Source organism: Tenrec ecaudatus, chromosome 10 (genome assembly GCF_050624435.1).
Source record: "Tenrec ecaudatus isolate mTenEca1 chromosome 10, mTenEca1.hap1, whole genome shotgun sequence".
Taxonomy (NCBI): Eukaryota; Metazoa; Chordata; class Mammalia; order Afrosoricida; family Tenrecidae; genus Tenrec; species Tenrec ecaudatus.
In genome coordinates this window covers 71,261,757-71,287,911 of record NC_134539.1, presented here as the reverse complement: position 1 = coordinate 71,287,911, position 26,155 = coordinate 71,261,757, and the positions used below count along the sequence as shown (strand labels likewise).

Below are 26,155 nucleotides of genomic sequence, written 5' to 3'. Positions count from 1 at the left end.
CATCCGTGGGGAGTGCTCACTAGAGGCGTGGCAAGTGAATGTGTAGGTAAGTAACTGGGTCGGCTCCACACGCTCTTCTGCAGTGACCTTTTCCTATTATTCTCCCAGGGAATTTGAAGTCACAGATATTTTTTTAATCATTTTATTGGGGGCTCATACAACTCTGATCACAATCCATACATGCATCAATTGTGTAAAGCACATTTGTACATTCATTGCTCTCATCATTCTCAAAACATTGGCTTCTGCCCATCATCTCTGACACTCCTTCTCCAGGCTGAGGGCTCCCGGCCAGTTTCTCACTGTAAAGGCCAAGAATCACTCTTTTCGGTGATACCCTTGATTCCATGTATTTTCTAAAACTGACTCGAGAGACAAGTTGGTAAGTCTGTTCGGCACCCTCTTTTGATGCTACATAATTTAAACAGACGTGACAGACGACAATGCAAGTGCATCGTTGGTGCTGTTCCCAGAGGCTAGTAAATACTGAGGACAATTCCTACACTCCTCAAATGAGCCAATGACCTGCCCGATGATTCTAGGGTGTGTGCAAAGGACAGGGATTCAGTTCCTTATGAGCCATCACCCTGAAGTTGCTTTTCCCTAAACACTGTCACAGGGTGATGATGAGATATGACACAGGAGCACACTGGCTGCAAAACATATTCAGCACTAACCATTTGCCTTAGTCTGGAATGGGCTGGTTAAAACAATAAACACTTGTTGAGCTGATGCTGTATCAGAGACACTGCTTGATATATGCAACCCAGCATTATATTGAGTGGGCTCTTTATCTTGGCAAATCCATGTGAGTTTATGCTTGTAAAGGAGGCCTGGATATCCCAGAATGGGATTGTGGTGGAGAGTGAGGGAAAATAGTAGGAATTTGGAGCTGGATCTAATATAGGGACCAGAGACAACTCCTCAGCTGAATGATGAGAAATATAAATGATCAAGACAAGTAAGGTTAGAGGACCTTTCAAGCAGAGCAAATCACATGTACAAGAGGTCGAGACAGGTAAGGACATGGTTTACTTACAGGTGATTCGCAGCATAGTGTTTAGAGGATATTAGGGGTAGACATAGGCAGAAAAGTGAAACAATATATGGGTTTTTAATTCTATGGAGTTATATTACTATTACAGGAAATACATTGAGTAATAAAGACACACTCAAATGACAGTAGATTTATATTTGAATAACTGCTACATTAAATATAAAACTCAACAATACATAAATTATTCCTGATCTCATTTTCAAAAAAAAAAAAAAGCATTGAAGGAATAATGTCACATCAGGCCATTAGACCCAGAGAGAAGGTTAATTTTGCATACATGATCGAGAACAAAGAGAAAGAACATTTTTCTCTGTTACATTCTATTACCAGTGAAATGTTTTGAAAGCTCTGGTTTTTAGAAGAAAACTAAACACATCTTCTTCTAAGTCACTTATCCGTGGCTGAAATCTCAACACTTTCACAGAGCCGAGTGATCTCATTTAAAGAAAAGTCTACATTTTTCTCATTTAAAGAAAAGTCTACATTTTATCTGGTGGTTGGAACCACGTTATAAGAAACTTGTTCACGAAGCTGGGAGAAAGAGGCATGAACGCTAAAAAAAAAAAAAAAAAAAAAGACAGACAAAGAACTAGTCTTCATTAGGACAGAAAGGACCAGGGATATCAAGAGTGAATGATGCACACACACACACACACACACACACAGTGAATGATGCTCTTTCTAGGAAATAATATTAAGCATGCCCAAGTGCAGAAATAGTTGTGCCTGGAATCAGAACATCTAAAGTAAGTGCTCATTAAATACCTGTTGAAAGAATAACTTTCCGCTTTGTGGATATTTGACTTGACTTATTTCTCCAAGCTAGGTTGGAGATTGACTCACTGAATTCCTCTCCAAACATGTATGGTGCCTCACCTGCCTCAAAGGACAAGCCACATTAGAGAAGGGTTTATGCTCAATCAGCAAGGGGATCAGGATTCTCAGTTTCCACATTACATCATATACCTTTACAAGTTTGCAACTACAGAGCCATATATATGTATATATGTAGCAATGCATATCTATTATATCTATAAAGGACAGTATACATAGAGAGAAAGCATTGTAATATATATGATTGAATACATATACACACACAAACATAGATAGGTAGGTAGATAGATGAGAGAGAGAAAGAGAGAGAGAGAGAGTTTGCGTGATATAAGCACAGTCATTTGGGAAGATCCTAGGCAGAGAATAAGTATATCTAGTGGAGACATGCATGTTGTGGAAAAGAGGAAGGAATTCAAGTTGAAGCGGATGAAGCGAAAAGCAAAACAGAGGAAGGTAAGTGTTTATTAGCAGATGGGAGGACTGTGCCAAGAACCTGACTCGAGGGACTCTTCTGGCCCTCTCCGGCCTATCTAAAGGACTAGCACTGTGCTGTCCAAAACCGCTCTCGGAAGCGGGTCTGTTTTCTAGCTCTTCAACCACTTTTTTCATTAAATAAGATATACAATTTTACAAGTTTACATAGAGACATGATTTAAGACTTCAGAAGCACAGAGAGGGCATTGGACATACATTTCTATAACCCAAAGGGATGATACGCCCTCCACACACCGAGAGCCTGGCTGCCTCCGATTTGCATGGTGTGTATTTGTCCACGGGGAATGAGGGGGATGGGTGTGTATTTATCCATGGGGAATGAGGGGGATGGGTGTGTATTTGTCCATGGGGAATGAGGGGAATGTGTCTGGCTGCACGAGGGAAAGCAGTCCCTATGGAGTGGGTCCTGCCATCTGTACAAAGTCATGGCTATGCAAAGTGCTGTTTAGTTACAGCTCTCAATAACGAAGCAGCGTTCCCCCCCTCCCCCACACCCCAGCAGTGCATTCCCATATGGTCTGAATTTCACGATGTCTTCGGAAGGATGTTAGTATGTGTATACCCTCACAGATATAAACCATTCAATGGTTTGAAATCTTATCAAAATTTGGGGAAAATAAAATGTAGCTCTTTAAAATTCGATAGGGAAAATTTTTCACATACCTAAAAAATAAATTTGGATGGGAGACTATTTGGGGGAAATATTAAAAGGACAAACAAGGGCATCATACTATCCCTATATTTATAAGGAGTTGTTAGTGCTATAATGAATCCTGGTTGACATATTTTTTAAAAATATGGAACGCTTCACGAATTTGCATGTCATCCTTGTGCAGGGGCCATGCTAATCTTCTCTATATCATTCCAATTTTAGTATATGTGCTGCTGAAGCGAGCACTGACATAAATTAAAAACAAAAATTGTAGTGTGTTAGTCCAGGTTGACTAGAGAAAAAAATCCGTGGACATTCATGTGTGTATAAGAAAGAGCTTTATCATCTGGGGTCTTAAACGATTGAAGATAAACAAGTGGCCATCTAGCTCAGAAGCAACAAAGCCCACATGGAAGAAGCACACCAGCCTGTGTGACCACAAGGTGTCGAAGGGACCAGGTATCAGGCATCAAAGAACAAAAAATCATATCATTGTGAATGAAGGGGAGTGTAGGGTGGGGACCCAAAACCCATCTGTAGGCAACTGGATATCCCCTGACAGAAGGGTCTCTGAGAAGAGATGAGCCAGTCAGGATGCAGTACAGCACCAAGGAAACATGCAACTTTCCTCTAGTTCTTTAATGTTTCCTCTCCCCACTCCCCACCTTTGCCCCACTATCATGATCCCAATTCTACCTTACAAACCTGGCCAGACCAAAGGATGTACACCGGAACAGATCAGAGCTGGAAACACAGGGAATCCCGGACAGGAAAACAAACCCTCAGGACCAAGAATGAAAGTAGAGATACCAGGAGGGGAAGAGGAAGGTAGGGGAGGGGATAAGGGGATGAACTGATCACAAGGATCTACATATAACCCCCTCCTGGGGGACGGACAACAGAAAAGTGGGTGAAAGGATACATAAGACAGTATAAGACATGAAAAATAATAATAATTTATAAATTATCAAGGGTTCATGAGAGAGGAAGGGTGGATAAGGGAGGGAGGGGGAAAATGAGAAGCTGATTCCAAGGGCTCAAGTAGAAAAAAAGGTTTTGAGAATGATGATGGCAACAAATGTACTTGACACAATGGATGGATGGATTGTGACAAGAGTTGTACAAGCACCCAATAAAATCATTTATTTTTTTAAAAAGAGCTTTATATAAAAGAGCAGTTGTATATTGAGAAAACATTCCAGCCCAGTCCAGATCAGTCTTTAAGTCTGATATTAGCCCATATGTCTGATACCAGTCTATAAATTCCTCTTCAGTTCATGAAACACATGCAATGACACCAAAGCAGGAAGATCACAAGCCAGTGGATGGAAAGTCATGTGGATCCAGTGGCAGTAGAAGCACCTCAGTGCTGGCATGGGTTTCCATGTGGCTCCTCCAGCTCTAGGGCTCTGATTCCATCAGCATAGCTCCATCTGGCTTGTAACATGAATCCCTCACAGGGAGACAAAGCAGAGAAAGAGTGTGTGCTCCACCTCCAAGGAGGAAGACAGGAGTTCCCAGAATCCTCAAAAGAAGGCCATGCTCACAGAGAGGCATGATTAGCTATGACCTGATTGACAGGCTAACTCCACCTCTTTAACCTATTTAACAATTGGACATGAAATTATATAACTTACACATGTAAAATGTTTTTTCCCTGTCCTAAAATCAAAAGTACAAGCAGTGAAGACTTTCCCTATGCTCAAAATCATTCAGCTTATTTAAGTTCCAAACTCTCAATCCTGAATTCCAGGAATCACTGTTGAAAATGGTGACATGTTGAGCTAACATCCTTTTACTCCCTGGCATTTTCCATCGTGGATGCAAACTTTGTGCCAGCTCATCAGACCTGTGGCTAAACAAATTGCAGATCGCCCTACATGAAGAAGAGAACACAGATGCATATGCATTTACCCCTGTAACGCCGAGCGCAACATTTTCGTAACATTTAATTAAATGTATATATTAATATATTGATAACTATGAACATAAAAAATAAAAACAAATTTTTTTCCTGAAATTAAAAATTCAGGCGTTATTTAAGAGGTTGTCTAAGAGAGCAGAAGAATGTCTGATGGGGAGTGAGGTAGGTAGTCATGAACGAGTTAGATAGAGGTGGTAGGGGGGTGGTAAGGCCAGCTTCGTTCCAGTGATGCTGAAACTGACAGTCACACCTTCCTGACAGTTCTCAGTGGGAGGCACCACACTCATCCTAGCGGTCTATACACCACATTTCAAACACAGGGAGCCAAATAATTGTTCGTTGACGAGCACTAGTATAAATTGTCTCCACCAATTAAAAGGAAATAAACAAATGAAATGAGCTAGTGTGTTAAAGGAGGAACGAAATGATACGGCCCCAATCTGGAGGAGCCCTGGGCACAGTGGGCAGCTCAGCACAAGGACAGCCATGGGATGCCGCCAGCCACTCCATGCAAGAAAGACGAGGCTCACAGACCCACAGAGGTGGTTCTATCTTGCCTCAGGAGGTCCTCTGGAGTCCCAATGGGCTCAATGGCAGTAAGCTTGCATTTGAAGGGACCAATCTCTAAGGCTAGTCCTTATCCTATGGAGAACCAGTTGATTTCCATTTGTGTAGTCTGAGCAGTCCTCTGGAACTTTTCTACTCTGTCCTACAGGGTGATGAGAAGTTGGAAATGACTCCATGGCTATTGGTTTGGTTGGATTCGGGGCATAAGTAACTGCTAATTTGGACACTATGCCCGATGGAGAGAAATAGCCATTGCATAGGAGCCACCCTGAGATAAAGGGTAAGCGATGACTGAAAACAACACCCCAGAGCTTACTTGGCAGGGCTTGATTAGTGGAGATAAACACATGCATATGTGAAATCTTACACACCAACATGGCCAGTTGCATTCAAGTTGGCTTACTGGCACTGAATAACAGAATAAAACCCTGCCTGGCCCTGCACCATCGCACAACTGCTGGTATGCTTGAGCCCATTGGTCAAACCATCGTGTCACTGTATCTCATCAATAACAAAATTCACACCTCAAAAAAATTAAGATCTAAAAAGAGGCAGTGCACAAGGGACATAGTAATGTCAATTGATATAATCAGAAATAGTCACTCCTAATGGTAATCAAAGTTTAAAATGACAATAAGAGATCACTTTTGGTATGGTTGTAAATCAGGAAAGGTGTGCTTCAGGGTTGTGTTCTCTTACTTCTCACATAGTCATAGTCAGTCTGTTCTGACAAATCATCAAAGAAGCTGGACTAAATAAGGAAGAATGCAGCATCAGGATTGGAGGATATTTTATTAACAGCCTGAGATACGCAAAAGACGTAACCTTGCTTGCTGAAAGGGCTTGAAGAAGTTGCTGATGAAGATCAAGGGTGCAGACTTACATGTGGATTTCCAATTCAATGTAAAGAAGACCAAAATCATGCAACTGGACCAACAGGTACCACCAGGATAAATGGGAAAATGCTCGAACTTGTCAAGATTTTATTTTGTTTGGATCCCCACTCAACGCTCATGAAAGCATCCATCAAGGAATACAGTGACATACACTGCACACGACCTCTTTAAAGTGTTGAAGAGTAGAATGGTCACTTTGAAGATTGGGGCGTGCTTGACCCAAGCCATGATATTTTCAGTCACCTCATATGGATGTGAAAGCTGAACACTAAATACAGCAGACTGGATCAACGCACTTGAATTAAGGTGCTCCTGACGAATGTTGAATGGACCGTGGACTGCCAAAAGAACATATAAATGATGCTTGGAAGAGGTACAAGAGGAATGCACTTGAAAAGTGAGGTTTATATAAGGGTGCTTTACACAATTGATGTATGTGTGAATTGTGATGAGTTGTATGAGCCCCAGTAAAATGATGTTAAAAAAATCATGAGGTTTGAAAGACTTTGTCTCACATATATCAGTCCTGTTCTCAGGAGAGACCAGTCCCTAGAAAAGTCCCTACCATGCTTGGTAAAGTAGACGGGCAGCCAAATAAGAGAAAGATCTTCAGTAACATGATTGACACCGTGGCTGTGACAATGGGTTCAACATTACAACTGTGAGAAAGGTGTAGAGCTGGGCAGTGTTTGGTTCCGTTGAACACAGGGTTGATATGAGTCAGCATGAACTTGGTACCTAACACGGAGAATGAAATGACTTCTTATTCATGAGGGTGGCAAGAACAGGTTTCTCTCTTAAGGCTTCTCCTCAAAATGTAAACCACACAACAACTACTTCCACTCCTTAGTTTCTTCTACACAAATGGCTGAAAGATCCCCTGCAATCAACATGAAAAGAACCAGCTTCGTTTCTGTACAGGCTGCCCTTGATGATGAATAGTTCCTTTGGCCAACGACTAAGCCCAAATTGCACACACATCAAGGGAGAAGGCAACCCCTTCCTGTGGAAGTATCCACAGCTGGAGAGTGCTCTACTGAGGAAAAAATTTACTATGAAAAAACCCCAAAACATACCAACCACCATATATGGGCAGTTACACAATAGAGCTCAATGGTGTGTTGCTTCCTGAGGTTCTCCAAAGCAATACAGGGTAGAGTTAAATATTTGTCCATCTGGTACTTTTGAAAAATAACATTTTAAATGACAAATTGAATCTAGACAAAAGGAGCATGTTTTATCTTAGTGAAAAATAAATGTAAACTTTCCTTTTAAACAATATGTGTACTTAAGGCAAAGGGCTCAGAAGTATCAAGTCTTTAAGAAATTCGGATGTAACATGTGGAGTTCCTGGGTGGGCAGAATGATTGAATGCTTGACTATTAACCCAAGGGTTGAAGGTTCAAGCCCACCTTGAAGCTCCTCAGAAGAAAGGCCTGGTGATCTAATTCCCAAATATCAATCATTAGAAATCCTATGGAGCACAAGTCGACTCTCGACCACCTGGGATCTCCATGAGTCCGAAGCAGAATAAAATCTGGTTTTCCTGGTAGGACATAGAAGGAAGTTTGCTCGACATTCTAGGAGAAAGAGCGATGGGAACTGCGGGACATGTTGGCACTCACCTGGAGGACCATCTCTAAGCCAAAAGAAGGTTTCGGCTGGGGAAATGTGGTGCGTGAGGGGAGTGATTTAAGAACTCATGCTGATTCTTGCTTTCGCAAATGCGCTAAAGTCCCTCATGGATTAAAATGATCCTCAGTGTCCTGAAAGAAATTTTATGTAGGAATTACATAATAGAGTGAAATAACAATTTTTGCTTTAAGAAACAGACAGTCTATTCTGAATTCCAACAGCAGACATTACCACAAAGGTCTGGTAGATCCTTAGTATTTCTGGCTGTGTGTTTCTTTTGGCTAAGGATTTTGCACATGGTCTTCTCATGTCCGCCACCCCACCCCACCCCACACATACACATGCACACCTTTGTATACATAGTATGTAGATACATGCGTAGACTAATCCCTTTAGTTTTTCAAATCACAACTTAAATAGTACATCTTCAGAGAAGACTTCCTTGACTTCCACGTATAAAGTCATTCCTCTGAATATTTTCTCCTAAGAACCCACTTTGCCCCTTCTATCATTTAGATTTTATAAGAATCATACTTCCTTACTCATTTGTTCAGGCTCTAGTTCATTTCCCTAGCTTGGTCGTAAGCTCCACAAAGGCGAGGGCCATGTCCGTTCTGCCTACCCTTGCTGTAGCTCCAGAATTAGGCCACAGTGTGTGCATGGCACAAATAAATGATATGTAAATATATGCTGAATATTCAATGATGACACGGTAAGGAGGTGCACAATCATAGAAAAAAAATCAGGTTCTCCAAGGTGAAGTCACGTGAAATAGTAACGCGGTTCAGACCAACTCTCGCATGTGGGTAGAGACGGTGAGATGCCATGGATTCGGGACTTAAAGGGCAGAGGAGAGGCAGACTGACCTGTGACAGTCAAAGAACTGGAACGGACGTCAGAATGAGTACATAGAACTTTGAAACCCCCAGGGTCTCAGGGATAAGTTTGGGCTCTCTGACCTCCATAAATCTTCCATTTAGCATGCTCTAAGGAGCCCTGGTAGCATAATGGTTACATATTGGGCTGCAAACCCCAAGGTTACCAGTTCAAAACCACCGGCCACTGCACAGGAGAAAGAAGAGGCTATCTACTCCTGCAAATGGTTAGTCTCAAAAAACCCACAGGGGCAGTTCTCTAAGGTCACCATGAGTCAGAATTGACTCGATGGCAGTGAGTTGAATTAACGTGCTCTATTATATTTTAAGTGATGCTGTTCATGTTCTAGAATAAAGTTTCATGCAGAAATGCTGTTTTGTTTTGTTGCCACTGCTGTCTCCCCAGGTAGAGGATCTGGTACATTTTCAGCTCTATTTATATTCGATGGTTGAATTAGCCCTGCTTGTGGGAGTCTACCGTGACGTCTGTTTTTATTGTCACTTGTTACTGGCATCTTGACTGTGCTCTTCCCAGATGGGCAGGTGTGTTTCTCATATTGTTTTGTATCTCTGAGAATTCCCATTCCTTATTTCTAATTAAAATCACAAAAATGACAAAGGAAAGCCACAATCAGGTGGAAATCAACCTTTGCCATGACAGGAAGATGCGTCGAGATGTGAAATTGCCGAGATTGACTCATCCCAAGTGCTATTTCTGCAAACAAGAGGTAGACCCACTGGCCACCACGTCGGTGCCTATTTATATTTGAAATGTCAAGGAGAATGGTGATTCTTGAAGTGTGTTGTTTAGTCACATCTGTTAATACCATCTGCATAGAAATCCAAGATCAAAATTAACAGCATGCTCTTTCTTGTCTGAGCCTCATCAGTAAGGGAGCTTAACAATCACCGAGTCAGTGTAGAAACTTAAAAAACAGATTCATCTCCACTCATTCTCTCTTCCTAATATGAACCCAAACCAATTCAAATCAAATCAGTTGTCCCTGAGTTGCATCTGACTCATGCTGATCTCTGTTGTCAGAATAAATCTGGGTTGTGTCTGGTTTGCAATATTAACAATGTGTTCTTTCTTTTCTCAGCCTCACTAGCATGAAAACCTAAGACCACGAAGACAATACTTTAGTTATGAAATAGCTTCTCCTTCACCCAACTTGACTCTATTCTCCCTGTGTTATTCTGGGTACTTTAGAGAAAAAAAATCTACAGAAACTCATGTATAAGACAGAGTTTTATATAAAAGGTTAAGTGCACATCAAGCCCACAAGTCCAACATTAGCACATATGTCTGACACCAAACCACAAGTCCTCCTCTAGCTCACAAAACACACGCAATGATGCCGACTTCAGGAGGAAAGCCAAATCAGTGAATGTGTAAGCATCTCAGCACTGGCAGGGGTCTCTACACAACTGCTCCAGCACCCAGATCCATGTGGCGTCTCCTCGGGGAAGTCTAGTCTTACAGGAAGTGAGCCTTGCCAGCTGAAGCAGGGAACTGGTAAGCCAGCTCCACCCTGGTCTGATCATCACAAAGCAAGAGACCGGAGAACTAGAAAGGCGAGGTTCACTGAACCATTTATCCCTCTGCCCTTCAATTAAGCCCACATGTGTTTATCGACCAGTTGGCACAATAAACTAACTACCTCACTCCCCCACTAAACATGTTGACTCAACTAGCTGTCCTTGAATCAACGCCAGCTCCCGGCGATTCTGTGTGGGTCAGAGTAGAACTGCCCCGTGGAGTTTTCAGTGGCTGGTATTTCAGAAGAAGATCATCAGGCCTTTCTGCTGAGGTCCCTCTGGGTGGATTCAAGCCTCGTTTTGGTTATCCTTTGGAGATCAGGTAAGTGCATTAATCATTTGCACCACTCAAGAATTCCCTCCCTATTTGGTGTCCTGTCAAACTCTAACTGTGACTGATGTAGCAACGTATCTTTAGGCCAGTATGAGGTATTCTTCCCCAATGGGTGGTTGTGTGTGTACCCGGCATTGCTAGTTACCTCAAATGTGTAAGAAGCCCTGTCCACACCCTGGGGGACACTGCCAGATGACAGCCCTACAAACACCATCAGGTCTCCTTTCCTCTTTTTCAGTGTTTTCCAAGGGTCCATACTGTATCCCTTCTGCTTTACCTGCCGTTACGTACTTGGAAAGCTTATCTGCTCCCAATGATTTTAACTATCAGTTCCATTCAGAATTTTAAGATTTCAAGTTGAGGGTGCTTTTTTTAAAAAAATAGTTCAATCATATATATATATTAATCATTTTATTGGGGGCTCATACAACTCTTATCACAATCCATATATACATCCATTATGTCAAGCACATTTGTATATTTGTTGCCATCATCATTCTCAAAACATTTGCTTTCTACTTGAGCCCTTGGTATCAGCTCCCCATTTTCCCCCTCCCTCCCCAAACCATTCCCTCATGCACCCTTGATAATTCATGAATTATTATTATTTTGTCATATCTTACACTGTCCGAAGTCTCCCTTCATCCATTATTCTGTTGTCCACCCCCAGGGAGGGGCTTATATGTAAATTCTTATAAAGTTCTCCCTTTCTACCCACCTTCCCTCCACCCTCCTGGTATTGCCACTCTCGGCACTGGTCCTGAAGGGTTTATCTATCCTGGATGCTCTGTGTTTCCAGTCCCTATCTGTACCAGTGTACATCCTCTGGTCCAGCGGATTTGTAAGTTAGAATTGGGATCATGATAGTGGGGCAGGGTGGGGGGGGGGACTTAGGAATTAGAGGAAAGTTGTATGTTTCATCGTTGCTACACTGCACCCATGACCCTCTGTAAGGAGATGTCCAGTTGCCTACAGACGGGCTTTGGCTCCCCACTCTGCATTGCCCCTTATTCAAAATGATGATTTTTTTTTTGTTCTCTGATGCCTGATACCTGATCCCATCAACACTTTATGATTACACAGGCTGGTATGTTTCTTCCATGTGGGTATTGTTGCTTCTGGGTTAGATAGCTGCTTATTTATCTTCAAGCCAATAACACCCCAAACGCTATATCTTCTGATAAACATCAGCTTTCTTCACCACATTTGCTTATGATTCCGCTTTGTCTTCTGCAATTGTGTCAGGAAGGTGAGCATCATGGAATGCCAGTTTAACAGAACAAAGTGCTCTTGCATTGAGGGAGTACTTGAGTAGAGGCCCAGTGTCTAACTGCTACCTTAATACTAAACCTATAAATATATACATAGAAATCTATTTCTCCGTCATCATATATAAATCTTTTTACATATGTACATGCCTATATTTAGATCTATATAAATGACCTTTGCCTCCTAGTTCTTTCTTCTATTTTCTTTTACCTTCCTCTTGTCCCACTATCATGCTCAGCCTTCCTTTGGGTTTCAGTAATTACTCTTGGCTACATTGATCAAGCCCTACCAGGCCTCTTACACCCTCCTTGCCACTGATTTTGGATCTCTCATTGTTCCCTTATTCCTGGGTTCATTTTCACTACTTGCTTTCCCCCAACTTTCTCTCTCCCATGCATCCTCACCCCCCTGGAACTATCAGTCCCATTGTTTTCTCCTCCAGATTGTTTATCCTTCCTGTCTTATCTATATAGACCTGCAGAGATTATAATGTGTACAAAAGCAAGACAGTGCAAAACAAAGCAAACAACAACAACAGCAAGCAAAACAAGGAAAAGAAAACAACAATAAACCAATGACAAACACAAGAAATTCCTGCAAATAGTTCAAGGTCTGTTTGTTGACCTTTAGGAATGTTTTCTGAGGGGGTGCCAAGCTCTGGGCCCAAAGTCTATTTTTGGTGTTCCCTCAAGACTTCCTTGTTCTGCTCCCCTTGCTGTTCTGATGCAGACCCTTAGTGTTTTGCCTTGGTGTGGTGGGGTCAGATCAGGTGCAATTCCCACACTGTGACTCCAGTGTTGTCCCCTGTAGGGCTAAGGGTCAGTGAGGGATGCCGTGTCTCACAGTGGGGCCAGTCATATGGTCCTGTCTGTGCATTGGCTGCTCTGAGCAGGGATATCATCCTCAAGGCTTGGTGGGCCAGGATGTGCTCCACTCTCTCTTCCTCCCCCTTCATTTGCTACCATTTGCTCTGATCAGACATGTCTCTCTCCCTGAGCTGTAGCTTCAGTGCTGTCCTCTGAAGTAAATTCTTCTGGGGGGTGGGGCAGCTGTGCTCCTAGTTGGGATTGGGGTGGGCCCGTTGAGGGTGCTTTTGATTGAACTAATATCTAGGTGAGTGCAGATATTGCCTTCAGGTATTTCTATGTTATAAATCAAAACCAAACTCACTGCCATCGTCAATTCCAATTCTTATTTACCCTCTTGGACAAGATAGAACTGCCCCCTTGGTTTCTGAGACTGTGAATCTTTACAGGAGTAGAAAGTACCATCTTTCTCCCAAGGAGCAGCTGGTGGTTTCGAACCAGAGACCTTGGGCTTATCAACCTAACACATAACCACAAAGCTACCAGAGCTCCTCACTGTGCCTATATTCCTTTTGGAGTCCCTAGTGGGTATCATGCATTCAGCCAAGAGGGTGTGTGTTTTAGTCCACCTAACCAAAGAGCAAACCAAACCCATTTCTATCAAGGTGATGCTGACTCACGGGAACCCTAAACTCTAGAGAAGAACTGCTCTCTAGTTTTCAAGGATGTAAATCTCTAGGAAGCAGACAGCCTCTTCTTTCTCTCCACAGAACCCCCGGTGAGTTCAAACTACCGACCTTGAGGTTAGCAGCCTATCTCATTTAATCCATTGTTACTTCAGATTCTCAGTCCACCTCCCACAAAACAGAGCTCACTATATCAAGTTAATTCTGACTCATAGCAGCCCTATAGAACATGGTCTGGGTTTCTACTACTACCCCACCACATCACGACATCTTCATTCAGCCCACCTCAACTCAGTGCCATCAAGTTAATTCCAACTCATAGAAATCCGATAGGACTGTCCCCTGTGTGTTTCTGAGAGTGTGAAAATTTACAGGAGTTCTCTCCTGGTGGTTTTGAACTGCTGGCTTGTGGTGACAGCCCAGTGTGTAACCCCCGACTCCACCAGGGCTCCACAGAGAAGAGCCTGGCATTCTGCTTCTGAAGAACCAGTCATGGAAAACCCTAAGGAGCACAGTTGCACCCCACAGGTGGGGTCACCGTGAAACAGTCACGTGGAAAGTGGAGTTTTAATATCCAGGGCTCTGACTTGTCACCTGCACGATCATCAATGAGTTCCTATAGAGCCATCTGATAGAAAGGGACCTATCATGACACTTAAGCAGCTGGAACCTGAAGCCAGACTGCCCCAGTCTGAGCCCTCATTCTGCCACTCGCCAGCTCCCTGAGCTTTCTCATTCCGTAGCTTTCTCATCTGCAGTGTCAGCCTCACTAAGTTGTAAGGATGCAGGAAAATAATACAAGGGACGTAAGTGTGTTTGAACCCTTACATGGACTGGTGCCTGACAACCAAAAGCAAACTCACTGGCACCGAGTCGATTCTGACTCCTAGTGACCCCATAGGACAGGGTAGAACTGGCTCTGTGGGTCTTTGAGACCAGAACCTTTAGAGAAATAGAAAGCCCAGTCTTCTTCCCCAGGAGTGGCTGGTGGTTGTGAACTGCTGACCTTGCAGTTAGCAGCCAGGGCACTCTGCCACTGTCACCAGAGCTCCTAATACCGAACACTCCAAACTCATTGGTATCAAGTCAGTGCTGACTCATTGGGCCCCTTGGGGGTTTCTGAGACTGTAACTATTTACTGGAGTAGAAAGCCCGGTCTTTCTCAGGCAGAGCTGCTGGTGGTTTCAAACTGCTGACCATGCAAATCACAGCCCACCTCATAGACACTACACCACTCAGGCTCCGCAGGGGTTCCTGATAAAATATAAAAATAAGGAACTTAAGTTGGGGTGAGGGGAATCTTTGTAAAAATGACGTCAATTTTCATTTCTGTAGAAGAGACAGCTACTGATTCAGGTGAGGATTTTCAATACTTAAGGTACAATGCCTCAATTTGAGAAGATCAAGAAGTTTAACTTAAATGTTCCTTTAAAAGCAATCCTACCCAGGTATAAAGACAAACTGGAGAACGATAGCTTTCCGTGACTGTATTAGACAGGTTCTCTAGAGAAACAAAACCAGAATGCTAACAATTATATATATATATATTTACACAGATAGATAACATAAGAAATAAACAGTTATTAAATTATAAAGTAGTACAAATGGCTCAGTGGAACTCACTCCTTTGAGACAGCTGTAAGACACTGGCAGGCCTTCAAGTCTTGAGGGCCACTCGGTAGCCCTCCGTAGAGCAATTCAGCCTATCTGGGCACAGGCAGCAAACAGCAAGGCAGGTCACCAATAGTCAGCCAGATGACAGGTCCAACAGTCCCCAGCTCAAGAGATGTAAATACCAATAGTGTGGCGAAGCAGGTCTTGAAGGAACCTCAAATTACAGTGACACAGTCCACGGGTTGAGTGTCCCACAGGTAGTGTAGCTTGCACATGGAGGCACAGAACAAGCAAGTCAGCCGCACACTGGTCGAATGATCAAAGAGCAAGAGACAAGACAGGTGAGGCTCACTGAGCCATTTATCACCCCGCCCTTCAACTAATCCCACATGTGTTTATCTGCCAGGTGGGCACAATAAACTAAGTACCTCAGTGACTTTCAGCTCTGGTTTAATAAATTGTCATAATTTCTGTATTGCTAAATTCTGTATTGGTCTTTTGAGCACTGTGGTTGCACATTACTCTTTTAAGGAATACATTGTTGTATTTAGATGCCTTTCCGTTAGTCCTGACCCACAGCCACCGTGGGCACAACCAAAGGACACACGTCCGGTCCCACTCCATCCTCATCATTGTTCCTTGCTTGAGCCCATTGTGGCAGTCGCTGTGGCAGTCCGCCTCCTTGATGGCCTCCTTCCTGTGTGTTGCCCACTCCTTTTCCTTCTTTAGGGGTCAAACTCACTGTCATCAAGTCAACGCTGACTCATTGTGAACCCCCCGCCCCACCAGCACACCCCCTGTGGATTTAGGAGACTGTCACTGTCGACAGGAGTGGAAAGCCCAGTCTTTCTCCAGAGGAGCCGCTCGTGGTCTCAAACTGCCAACCGTGCAGTTGGTAGCCCAATATGTAACCACAACATCACCTGGGCTCCTCTTGGCACCATATACTCTAAAATTAGCCATAAAGGGAACTCTTTGGAGAAAAAAAATTATCCCCAAATCCACATTTATGTGTTTATTTCATGCAGCAAAATGCTATGGTTTAAATAACTTTCTCTAGAGCTTGTATTGTTAAGAACAATGTAATTTAGCGCAACACCACATCCCCTTTATTCCACAAAACAGCTAAAAATAGATTGTTTCTCTTGTTTCAAAACTGGGCTTTTAAAAACACTGTGGTTTTGAGGAAATGCTGATATTGAAGGCAAATGATATTTTTACACTTCAAGTTCAAATTGGTATTTTTTGCTCCACGTGGAAGGTTCTGGAACCCTAGTGGGAGAAAGACAGAGGCTCCTAGTCCCGTAAAGATTTGGAGTCTCTTTCCTATAACTCACAGGGGCAGTTCTACACTATCCTGAGGGTCACTAAGCGTCTTGGTTGACTTGATGGCAATGAGTTTGGTTTTACTCATTTTGGGTTTGAGAACCCAGGCAGCACAATGGCTTATGCGCGGGGCTGCTAATCATAATGCCAGCAGTCCCAAAGCACCAGGCTCCGAGGGAGAAAGGTGAGTCTTTAGACTCCCACCAAGATTTTCGGTCTCAGACATACACTGGGACCGATCTACTCTGTCCTCTAGGATGGCTGAGCTGGGACCGAGTTTCCGTTAACTGTGGTGGAAAAGTCTGGAAACAGGCAGTAGTGAGAGGGCATGCATGAAGAACATAAGCACTGTCAATGAAATAGAACTATAGAACCTGCAAATCGGCAAAAGTTTGTTATTCTTATTTTCCTAAAATATAAACCTTTTTAAAAATTTTAATTTTAAATATGCTTTCATTTACAAAAATAGGTAAATTATCTAAAACCTAGAAAAGTAAAATCAAAACAACAAATAAATTACTTGCAATCTCATAATCCTGGGATATACAACACAATCTCAATAGATTTCAACTCCATTCTTTTTTCTTTCTCCCTCTCTCTATTTTCCCTCCTTTCTTTCCTTTATTGTCTTTCACTGTTAAGAGTAGCATATTTCAATACTCTTGTAATCTGATTTTTATATTTCTTGACCATAACAAACCTTTTGTATTTCAATAATGTTCATCTAAAATATGGTCTTAAGGACTTCACGATAAACCATTTTTTAAAGGGGGCAATAAACCATATAATTTTGTCCAAACTAACTTTTAAGACCAAACATCCCAGTTCTAAAATGCTCCCTCTTCTGTTTAGTACAGGTTGACCACCCAGGAGGGAAATGCAGTCTTCCCAGGGGGCTCGGAAAAGGCTGGAGAGAGCCAGCTCCCAGGCTTGCTCGGTGCCAGGTTTTTGGTGAAACCCCCAAGAGGAAGCATTTGCATTCTTTTCCTAATGGGGAGCTTCCGGAAGTTTATGCCATTAGGCCACCCTTGCCCGCACCGGTACCATTTCTTTACAGGGTGCTCAGAAGTGCACTTTTAGCAGATTCCACTAGAGGGCACGCGCGGCATTGTGTAAAGAGGCTGAAAGCAGTCTGTCTTGCTGGCATCCCCACCACTTCCCTTCCTCTTTGTGTATCCAGACACAGAAGGAACGCTGAGCAAACAGCACCGCTCTCAGCGTTGAAAAGCTGCCTATTAGCTGGAGCTGCTGCCATCGACACACTGACGTGGCACAGACGTCTTGCTCTGCTTCTGGGCTGCCAATCCTTTCAGTTGGCAAGCTCGAAGGCAGCCAGGCCCAGCATGCGCTTCGGTCTAACAGAGTTGAATAAATAAAAGGCCATTTCAACTCAGGGTCACGGATTCCAAGTCAAACAATACGCATGCTGTTTGGTCCCAGCCACCTCGAGTGCTCAGACATCCTGCAAGGAGTTCTTTGCTGAGAACAAGCACCTGCATCGCTAGTCTCTGAACAGTTTGCTCATTTCTGCTGCTTTCTCTAGCCTATATCCCGCTGCTGGAGCTTGTACCAAATTTTAAAATCAAGCCTCACCAAGAACTAGAGGCTCATTGGCAATTACGCTGTAGGTGCAAATTAACCTATTATGTCACCTAATCTCAAAACAGCGACGCATCTATTTGACAGTAGCAGCAGATTTACAATGCCACAGTACAGAAACATTCATATCAGCCCCAGCTTCCCTCCAAAGCTCATCTGGACCCTGCAGAAGCCAGGCAATATTCAGACAAAGGCAGTGATGCTCAATAGCTCACTATCTGGAAGCTCTGAGATCCAGGGTCTGTTGGTGAGCGGGCTGAACACAGTCCCCACAGGCCCAGGGAGAGGATGCCGTTCCTTGTGCTCCTGGAATGGGCTGCAGCGCTCAAAGGTACTGCCGGGTCAACGATTGTAGTTTTAGAGATTTCCAATCAACTTGTTGATAAATCACGATGGACAGTTTAAGAAACCCTTATGAAGACCTAGTCATTCAAATTCAGTTAAGCCCACAGAGAGCACGTAATTTATTCAGATTTACAATCTGCTGGTTGATTGTTGGAGCCAGAACCTTGCTGCGATCTGGCCTTTATGTGGAAAGCACACGATGCAGAATCTGTTCTCCAGCGACAGGGATGATCCCTAACAGAGAACCAGTCCAGACTCTTATTCTATAATGTATCACCCGTGACTCTGGCTTCGATGATCATTTGAGCCTAAATGAGGGAAAGAGACAGACATCAAGTGAAAGCAGTAGTTTAGGTCCAGGGAGTAGCAACACGTTCATAAGGGAAAGAGAAACCTCAAAGCAGAAGTCAACATGGTAAATGGCATTACTCATTTCACTGAGAAGCACCTCTAAGGAAAGTCACTTCTCAAATGGTCTAACTATTGTTTGCTCCTCAAATTCCACCAACGACCAGCGTGGCCTTGTTTGTTAAATTCCTGCTGCCCTGGCTGGTTTCCAGTTTTTCAGACATGCCAACGTTCCTCCCCTTCCAGGAATGCATTCTCCCACGTTCTCATGGTCCTGGTTCCATCCCATCCACTATTCCATCCAGAGTTCCCACAGCAACACTCACAGGGGTGGCCCTGAGCCACCCAAGCCAAAGCAGTTGTTGGCCTAGCCCCAAATTTAAAAATCTTTGTCCATGTATGTGTTTATTTTTGATCTTCCTAGAAGTAGCTATAAATCCCATAAATTCAAGACCTTGCTTCCAGAGCTTAGGAACTTGTGTTTCTTTTGGTTGCTTAGCTTTTCAATAAACACATATTAATGTATAGGTAAAGGTACAAGATCATTCTCAACAACCCAATAATAAATACTGAACAACAAATAGAAGAAAACTATATCAGGATACTCAGTCTCCTACTTTATCATCTAATCTGAGAAATGTAATCTCTAGAAGAAACCATGTCCTGATTTAGTGTCAAGATCAGATGGAACATTTTAGGAGTTCAGGGGAAAAACAGCTGCTTATCTTTCTTCCTGAGTCTCTGGAAACTCAGAATAAATACCAGCGTGTTTTGGGGGCTATTTATAGATCAGATGGTTACACATACAATCAATCATTATGAAGTTGGCACGCAGATGCACTTAGATATGGCCTTATTTTGTATCTAGAAAAATAAAAGAATCTAGAAACCCAAATCTGTTTGTTCATGGTAATTACCAAACTTTCATGAATGCTGAAAAAAATTCAGAAAAACATAAGCTCTCAATTTAAAGAAGTGGAGGGAGTCCTTCAAAATCAACTGTTAGAATTCTATAAACACAAAGGCTAAACCTTCTGAATTATAAAACATGTGGATATTTATTTAGAACAACAAGACCTGGTTGATTCCCAGTTCACTAAAGTCGTACACTGTGTAACCACCTAATCAGATCTTTGAAAGGGGTAAGTAAAAATAAATATTGTTAGAAAACAGCAGAAACCTTTATTAAACACCTATATCAACATGTGAAGCTACCGTTTCTCAACTTATCTTCCATCTGGCTTTATACACTGTGGAAAGATGTTTCTTTCTCTCTACCCCTACCCCTCTACCACTTGTCTGTCAATTTGTCATCCTGTAATGAGTTGTGTATTGCTATCATGTTGAAAGCTATTATTGTTGGTAGGTTGGTTTGTTGGTATTCACCCTAAGGGAACAGAATTCAACAGAGACCATGAAGAAAAAAATAGGCTGTCTACTTCAGAGGAATTGCCTAAACCTCAACCCCATGGAAAACATTGAAACATTGTAATTTACTGAAAGCCTAATGAACAGAAGATGAGCTAAAAATACAACTGAGGAGGAGCTACCTTTTCAAAGTAGAGTTGACCATAAAAACTCAGATGGACTAAAGCCTGGGGGAGTAAATCCTTCAGGAATTTAGTTTATTAAGAAGAAACAGCTGCAAATATTAAATAATAATTGGAGCTTGGAATGTATGAAGTATGAATCTAGCATAGTTGGAAGTCATTAAAATAAATTAAATGTATAAATATCTATATTCTGGGTGTTAGTACACTGAAATGGACTAATATAAATCATTTTAAATCAGAAAATTCTATGATTACTATACCAGGAGAGACACAATCAAGAGGCACGGGGTTACATTTATTGACAAAAAGGACATTTCAAAACCTACCTTGAAGTACTATGTTGTCTATGGTAAGATAATGTAAGATAATATCTATCTGCATACAAGGAAATCCAACCAATACGACTATATTCAACCCTATGCACCAACCACTAAAGATGCTTTGCGCAGGAATTGAAGAATTCTACCAAAGTCTTTGGTCTAAATTTTATCAAGCATGCAATCAAGACACATTGATAATTATTGGCAATTGGAAGGCAAAAGTTGAAAACTAAGAACTTTAGTTGGGAAATATGTTTTGGTGACAGAAATGAAGCTGGAGCTCACCTGATAGAATTTTGCAAGAACAATGAGTCCTTCAGCATAAAAACACTTCATCAACAGCACAAAAGGCAAGTTCTCCAGCTGGAATACACAAAATCAAATGGACTGCATCTGTGGAAAGAGATGACGTAGAAGCTCCGCATCCACAGTTCAAACCAGCCAACTGTGGACCAGACATCCATTGTTCATAAGTAAATTCAGGTTGAAATTTAAGAAAATAAAAACAAGTCCATGAGAGCTAAACTCCAACTTTGAGTTTATCCCACGAAATTTCAAGAATATCTGCAGAACACATTAGATGCATGAAACTCTAATAGCAGACCTGATGAGCTGTGGACTAACATCAAGAACATCATACATGAAGAAAGCAAAGGGTCATTATAAGACAGGAAATCAAGAAATGATCCAAGTGGATGTCAGAAGAGACTCTGGGTCTTGCCCTTTCTGGTAGAGTAGTGAAGGCAAATGGAAGAAATGATCAAGTCAGAGAGCTGAACAGACTCTTTCAAATGACAGCTAGAGAAGATAACGCAAAATACAATAAAATGTGCAGACAGCGAGAGTTAGAAAACAAAAAAGGAAGATCACACTCCGCATTTCTTAAATGGAAAGAACTCCAGAAAAAAATCAAGTTGCAATATTGACAGATTGCAGGAGAAAAATATTGAATGATTCAAGAATCATAGAAAGAAGATACAATCTCCAGAGTCACCACACCATCAAGGATTAGTGGACATTGCACTTCAGGAGGTAGTACGTGAACAAGAACCAATGGTGCTGAAAGAAGAAATTCAAGCTGCGCTGAAAGCCTTAGCCAAGAACAAGGCTCCAGGAATTGACAAAATACAAATGAAATGCTTCAACAAGCTGATGGATGACTGGAAACATTCATTCGTCTATGCCAGGAAATTTGGAAGAGAGCTAGCTACCCATCAAACTGATTGGAAGTGATCCCTATTTGTACCCATTCCAAAGAAAAGTGACCCAACAGAATACAAACATTATACAACAATATAATTGATATCACAATCAAGTAAAATTTTGCAGCAGTATATTGACAGGGAGCTGCCAGAGCTTCAGGCCAGATTCAGAAGAGAACATGAAACAAGGGATATCATTGCTGACATCGGATGTATTTTGGCTGAAAGCACAGAATAGGATAATGATGTTTACAAGTAAACATCACTTGTGCATGTGGATCAGACGATGGCTAGTCTTGAGAAGAATGGGAATTCCAGAAGAATCAGTTGTTCCTGGATCAAGAGACAGTTGTGCAAACAGAACAAGGAATCACTGCATGGCTTAAAATCAGGAAAGGTGTGGGTTTTATCCTCTCACCATACTTATCCAATCTGTTTAATGAGCAAATAATTAAAGCCGATCATACGAAGAAGAATGCAGTATCAGGATTAGAGGAAGCCTTATTAACAGCCCGGCGTGTGCAGATGACAAAACCTTGCTTGCTGAAAATGAGGATGTCTTGAAGCATTTACTGATGAAGATTAAGGATCATATCCTTCAGTATGGATTATCATTCAGTGTAAGGAAATAAAAAATCCTCACAACTGATTAATAGGTAGCATCGTAAAGAATCTGTGTATAGACCAGCAGGAAGTTAAGGAAAGATGTGCATCATGATTGATCTTTTACCACATTTATTTAATCTGTCTGTTGAGTAAATAATCTATGAGGTTGGATGGTCTGAAGAAGGATATAGAATTAGGATTGGAGGAAGTCTTATCAACAATCACGTGGAGGAGTCATGTGGAGACTCACGCCACAACCCAGAGATGCTTCCACTGCCACTGGATCCACAAGACTTCTGACACACCAACCTGTGATCTTCCTATATTCAGTATCATTGCACATGCTGCTGGAGTCTGAAGAAGGGATTATTGCCTAGGATCAGGCATATGGGCTAATATCGGACATACGAACTTGATCTGGACTGGGCTGGGATATTTTTTTATATACCCTTTAATATAAAGCTCTTGACTACATACATTTGAGTATCTCTAGACTGGTTTCTCTAGTCAACTCAGACTAACACACACACATACATATATTTGTATACATATACAAGGAAGCTTCAAAGAGATTGTAGAAATCTGAAATTCAAAGACGAAGGAATTTTCCATACATTTTTCATTCTCCCTTGTATGTAGAAATAACATCAAACACCAAAAAAAAAAAAATAAGGATAAGGCTTATCGGGGGATGCCAGGAAGTTCTCCAGCAGAAAATATGCACGTTTGGTTTTTCAGTAATATGTAAGACTAATTTTACAAGGTATACACACATCTCTGAAATACGGAATAACCAAACATTTACGGATTTGAAAGAAAGCATGTTAGGCTGAGTTGATGGGAAATGAAGAGAATTCCTTGGAAGCCAGAAGTAACAATGACGCCAGCGCTTGCTCTGGGATTGTCTGTCAACCCGCAGTGGCCTGAAGGTTGTTTTCCCAAAGAACCTAAGAACAGGATATAGAAAACTCCAAGGTATCAAACAGATGGGAAGGCATATAGAAGGGTTCCATTGGAAGATGGAATCCCCCATGTGATTAAACTGGAAAAAATATAGTCTCCTGTAGAGAGAGATGACAGACATCTATGATTCTCTTGACTTTGACCCTAGGTAGTAACTCCAGGGTCTTTCCCCTGGAAGTTCCTAAATCCCAATCCCCCTGTGTTTGTAGCAAGAGCACAATTTATACACACTGGGTTGCCCCCAACTCTTATATTGAAAACTTATTTTAAAAAGGTAATGGAAGAGTCATGCCTCTACTCATGCAAGAGCACATCCAGGCCCTCCCTGGGAAAACCAGAGCACAGAGAATCTTCGTGTGAAATTCAAAGGAGCATAAGCTCCAAAGAAGGAAAACACATCTCAAGAGACTTGATTCTGTCTTCTTGAGCCATCTTTTGAAATCTTCTGTCCAGCTCTTTTGCTTTCTTTCTTCCATTCATTTAGCTTCTCTGTGCTAACAGCATGTGGCAGGATCTCTTCTCATATTCTCTTTGGTCTCTTCTTTCATCTTTTTTTAAAAATAAAAATGACTAATTGCTTTCTTTGGTGCACCCCACAACTAACCTGGTCTTTGTTCACCCAATCTACTCTAGAGATAGTCTCTAAATTCAGGTGGGATGTCCTCAAGGTCATACTTGGACTCATTTTCATTTCTTTAGCTTCAACTTGCATGTACATATGAGCAAGTGATATTCTGCTCCACCGTTGTCACCTGACCTTGTTCTGACTCATAATGTTATGAGCTTCTGCACTATTTCTTCTCACAGAAGTACTTGATCTGATTCTATATATTCATACACCGAGGTTCACATGTATTCACATTTGGCTTGTTGAAAAAAGGGTATTTTCAATGAAGAAATCATTGGTCTTGCAGAATTCCATCATTTTTATCAACCAGAACCAATTTCCAGCTGCCTATCCTTATTTGCTTCCATCTTTCACATTCCAATCACTGATAATAATCAATGCATCTTGAATGCATCTAATAAAAAGATACACAAATTCTTCGTGTGCAAAGTCATTAAATTTCATTGGAAGATCTTAAATAATGGAGAGACAGATATATACCATGTTCAAGAATATAAATACTGGGGACAGACAACAGAAAATTGGGTGAAGGGAGATGTCAGACAGTGTAAGATATGACAAAATAATAATAATTTATAAATTATCAAGGGTCCTTTAGGGAAGGGGGAGGGGGAGGGAGAGGAAAAATGCGGACCTGATGCCAAGGGCTTAAGCGGAGAGCAAATGTTTTGAGAATGATAAGAGCAACAAATGTACAAATGTGCTTTACACAATGGATGTATGTATTGATTTTAATCAGTTGTATGAGCCCCCAATAAAATGATTTTTTAAAAAGAATATAAATACCTAAACGTTTTATAACACCAACTCTCCCCCAATTGATCTATAATTTCAGTGAAATTTCAATAAAATTTTAAGTGGCATGATTAATATAATTTAAAAGGCTAATTTTGAGATTCATATGTAGGAGCAAATGATTAAGAATATGATGAAATAATTGGGTTATCAATTCCCAAGACATTAAAAATACTATAATAATTTTAGTAGTGTGATATTGTCCAAGGAACAGACAAATAATCTAATGAAATGAGAGACAATTTAGAAATAGACTCAAGTATAATTGGAGACATATATGACAGAGGTAGTAGCATACAACAGTGGGAAAGGGATGAATTACTCAATAAATTCTCTCTCTCTCACTGTCATCATCAAAGCTGACTCATAGCGGCCTCCACTCCCACCCCATAGGTTTCTGAGACCGTAACTGTTTATGAAGTAGAAAGTCCAATCTCTTCTGAGGAGCTGCTGGTGGTTTCAAACTGCCAACCATGTGGATCGCAGCCCCAGGCGTCACCACTATACCACCAGGGCTCCTTTTCCAACAGGAAACAATACAAAGATCAACTTCTTGTTGGGTGTCTTTTTATCTATCTATCCATTTATTTATATTTCCAGGAGCTTAGCATTAAAAGTAGAACTTTTTAGGGACTGTGGCAAAAACATAAGGTGGAGGGTAATTTATTTACTAACTTAAAAAGAAAAGCAACAGGAAAGAATTAAGAACTTCTGCTCACCAAGATGAACCACCTAATGACAATCTAAACTGAGATAAGGTATTCACTGCACATATAACAAATAACATGGTAGTATACAGAATATGAAATAAAGAACTCTTATAAATCATTAATACCAAACAAACAAACAAACCAATAGGGAAAAAATGAATAAACATTTCCCCAAGGAGAAAATGAGAATGGCAGGTAAACATATTAAAAGATGTGCAGTCCTATTAATGAGCAAGGAAATGCAAATTGATATCTCAATGAAATGACATCGTTCACTTACCAGACTGGCAGCGCTTAAAAAGCTGCGATCTTGACTTGCTCAGGAGGCTCAAGAGCCTGTTTTCTATCCCAATGGAGGAAGTGCTGCTACTGCTGCTGCCACTGGGTGCCCTGGAGTCAGTTCTCACCTTAGAGACCCTGTGCACAGCCAAAATGAAACAGTGCCTGGTCCTGAGCTGCCCCTTCCCCATGGGTATTTTGGAGCCCATTGTTCCAGCCACTGGGTCGATCCATTTCCTTGATGAGTCTCCTCTTTGTCTCTAATCTTCTACTTTACTAAGCATGATACCCTTTTCCT

At 41.7% G+C, this 26,155-nt stretch overlaps 1 protein-coding gene and 1 non-coding gene across 5 annotated transcripts in view; both read right to left on the bottom strand.

Annotated features, from left to right (window-relative positions):
- The window catches only part of TRPM3 (transient receptor potential cation channel subfamily M member 3), a 1,016,950-nt gene that overhangs the window by 775,021 nt on the left and 215,774 nt on the right, over nt 1-26,155 (bottom strand). The window lies entirely within an intron of this gene.
- On the bottom strand, nt 3,178-3,284 carry LOC142460371 (U6 spliceosomal RNA). The gene has a single exon (XR_012786583.1). It is a non-coding gene; the product is annotated as a U6 spliceosomal RNA (small nuclear RNA).